At 42.2% G+C, this 3,453-nt stretch overlaps 1 long non-coding RNA gene across 1 annotated transcript; it reads left to right on the plus strand.

Moving 5' to 3' along the window:
* Positions 1-727: 727 nt before the first annotated feature.
* LOC103626731 (uncharacterized) lies at positions 728-1,302 on the plus strand. Its single transcript, XR_553106.2, has 3 exons — positions 728-769; positions 978-1,043; positions 1,222-1,302. It is a non-coding gene; the product is annotated as an uncharacterized lncRNA (long non-coding RNA).
* The last annotated feature ends 2,151 nt before the right edge of the window (positions 1,303-3,453 follow it).

Genomic DNA, 3,453 nt, shown 5'->3' on the forward strand with positions numbered 1-3,453 from the left:
CTTGATCCCTTTTGCTGCTCTTCGTCTTCTTCATGGGAATGTATGTTTCTTTGCTCGGCCTTGCTCTCTGCTGTGCTCTGCTCTAACGTACGTAGCCTCTGGTTGTAGCACACCACACCCCTTCTGTTATTTTGGAGAAACTGGAAGCGTTTCGGGTTTGGAATTTGGCACCTAGCTTGAATGCCACCGAAACCATTTTGGAGCTGAGTAGGGCTCATTAAGTGATCTCTAGCAAATGATTGAGCAAGCAATGCAGAACTTGTACTTAGCAAAGTAGGTTTTATGTTTCAAGGTTACGACTGCAGCTACAGCCTGATGTTTTTATGCCTAATTTGTTCTTCTGTTCTAAGCAAGTGATTGTTCCTAGATATGCTAGACCATTCATGACTTTTTATCCACTTGTACATACTTTTTTTTTCTGTGGCCTCACAGTGGCATGCTTTTCATTTGCTAGTTTTTAGCAAGTATTGGAGATACAGATACATGCTGCTTTTTTCGTGGAAGAGTGGTGATTTTTTGTCTTCCGAAGGTCAGTAGGATTATTATGCATTCTCAAGTGCTGCTCTGTATATTTTTGCAGATAGTAAATTGCCAAGGCTGTTGTAATGGGGGCCAATGGTCATCATGAACTTCGCAGAGGTTGTAATGGCACCGTCTGCAATGGTAGTATAAGACCACTCGATTACTTTGGTGAAGTAGATCCATGGACGGCTTGGGCATACAAGCCTCGAATGATCTCGCTCTTGCTGACGGGAACATGCCTTTTAATGTGAGTTCATAGTCTTTTATCTGTGGAACATTTAATAGACACGAACATGCCTTTTTTTAAATAATAATAATATATCATTGGTTATGGCCTGTTGTGGTGTTTTTGGACCTTTTTCTTCAATTTGAATCACCATTATATATATTATCCAAAATACTGCAGATGCACATGAATTTTATGTTTGATAAGTATTGATTCATGTTCTTATCAGTTGGGCAAGTGGTGCTCTCGATCCAGAAAGGAGCTCATCTGCTGATCGTGTTTGGTCAGTCAAGAGGTATTTGTAATGATTTGTCCTCTTCTATTGCTTTTTCTTGCAGCTATATTTTTTTATGAAGCTTCCTTGGTGCTGAACTGAACTCAATATTTCCGATCACCATTTTTCTTAGTCTCATGTGCTGGTTACCATTTTAAGGAGAGCTTCTGGACTAATTTATACTATCTCTTGTTAACAGGGGTGTATTTGCGATGATTGCTGTTTTTTTGGCTTACTCTTTTCTTCAGGCACCTTCAACGTGAGTTACAGAACTCTTTTCCTGACTCTGATTATTGTTTTATATCACCACAATCAAAAGGTAGATTTATGCGTAGAGGTGTCCCCAAGGCTTCATAAGGCAAAAAAGACACTGAACACCAGCTGCTCAGGATACAGTCATGTTAAAAATTCTGAAAGCATTTTACTTTTTTCGCGAAAGTGCCTGACCATGTATTTCATTTTGTGGGGGGGGGGGAGTTCGATCACACACATGTCAAAACCAAGAAGAGAGTGTAAACTTCATAAAGCAGTTTACTTGAGCCTTGAGGTACTTCATAGTCATATAGATAGATATAGTAAGGACAATAGTCATTTGGTTATTATAATCTTGTATTGTGGAAGCACTTTTAGAAAATCTGATCTCCTTTAAGCTAAGCTGTAGCAGTATAAAAAAAACTCGGCTCGGGAGGGAATGACCGCCCTCCCGGTATAATAATAAGAAGGACCTGAACCACTGGTCCCGACCAAGAACACCAACGAACCCTAGCCCCCAATCACTAACCGGTCGATTACAACTGCTCACTCTGCAAGGAAAATAAACAAGGGCAAGCTATTCTTTAGTACTGTTCTATGTGAAACATGTTTTTGCCTTGAGAGAGGTAAGAACTCCGACCTGAATCGACTCTTTGAAGTGATCAGCTAGCGCTGTGCTTATTGGATGATGCGTTGATTGGCCGAGCCTTCGTGCCTTTAGCTGGTTGTGCTACTGCCTGTGTCCATCTGTTCTAGCGGATTGCAACAACAGGTACATGTTGCGTGCTAGTGCTAGCACCGGTAATCGAGTGGTCATCAGGTCGAGAACGAGGTTTGGACTTTATCTGCGAATCAGATCGTTGCTGTTTGATCAGCGACTGGAGGTGCCGTACAGAAGGGGGGGGGTGGGTAGGTAGTCTTCTTTCATTTTTCTGCTACTGTTTTTTCCAACAGTGACGACTGACGAGCAGGTAGTACTAGTCTAAGACTCTAGTAAGTACCTCGATTCGATACGACGAAATCAAATATATATAGAAATGGTTGCACAGGACAAAAAATATAAACATGAGCCCAAAAAAGTACGTTTTACTCGCTTCTGTTAGAGAGAGTACAGCCGTTTTTTTGTCACAATGCAGTGCAACTTGTTTAATGTCTATAGCCTGTTGATATCAACATCCTAACTAGTACAGGGAATGGGAGGATAAACCAAATAATTTGAGTGGTGCGTGCCAAATGCCATCACTTGTGCCCTTATGTGAAACTACCAAATCTGACGACGGTGCAATATGTCAACAGGAGTACTACATAATCAGCGCATATTTTTCTTCCTTCTGATGCGTTACTGTGTCTCGGTGGAATGTACGAGAAGGACAGCCGGTGGTGGAAGGAGAAAACATGAAAATTGGTTTTGGAAACGTCCAGATTAGCTGTAGATTTTGACACCTTCACTTATCCACTTGCTCTTGTTACGCAGGAACTTTTATCCAAGTACTCACAAGTTCGATCACACACATGTCAAAACCAAGAAGGGAGTGTAAACTTCAGAAAGCAGTTTACTTGAGCCTTGAGGTACCTCATAGTCATATAGATAGATATAGTAAGGACAATAGTCATTTGGTTATTATAATCTTGTATTGTGGAAGCACTTTTAGAAAATCTGATCTCCTTTAAGCTAAGCTGCAGCAGTATAAAAAAAACTCGGCTCAGGTGGGAATGACCGCCCTCCCGATATAATAATAAGAAGGACCTGAACCACTGGTCCCGACCAAGAACACCAACGAACCCTAGCCCCCAATCACTAACCGGCCGATTACAACTGCTCACTCTGCAAGGAAAATAAACAAGGGCAAGCTATTCTTTAGTACTGTTCTATGTGAAACATGTTTTTGCCTTGAGAGAGGTAAGAACTCCGACCTGAATCGACTCTCTGAAGTGATCAGCTAGCGCTGTGCTTATTGGATGATGCGTTGATTGGCCGAGCCTTCGTGCCTTTAGCTGGCTGTGCTGCTGCCTGTGTCCATCTGTTCTAGCGGATTGCAACAACAGGTACATGTTGCGTGCTAGTGCTAGCACCGGTAATCGAGTGGTCATCAGGTCGAGAACGAGGTTTGGACTTTATCTGCGAATCAGATCGTTGCTGTTTGATCAGCGACTGGAGGTGCCGTACAGAAGGGGGGGG

This window comes from Zea mays, chromosome 5 (assembly GCF_902167145.1).
Source record: "Zea mays cultivar B73 chromosome 5, Zm-B73-REFERENCE-NAM-5.0, whole genome shotgun sequence".
NCBI lineage: Eukaryota > Viridiplantae > Streptophyta > Magnoliopsida > Poales > Poaceae > Zea > Zea mays.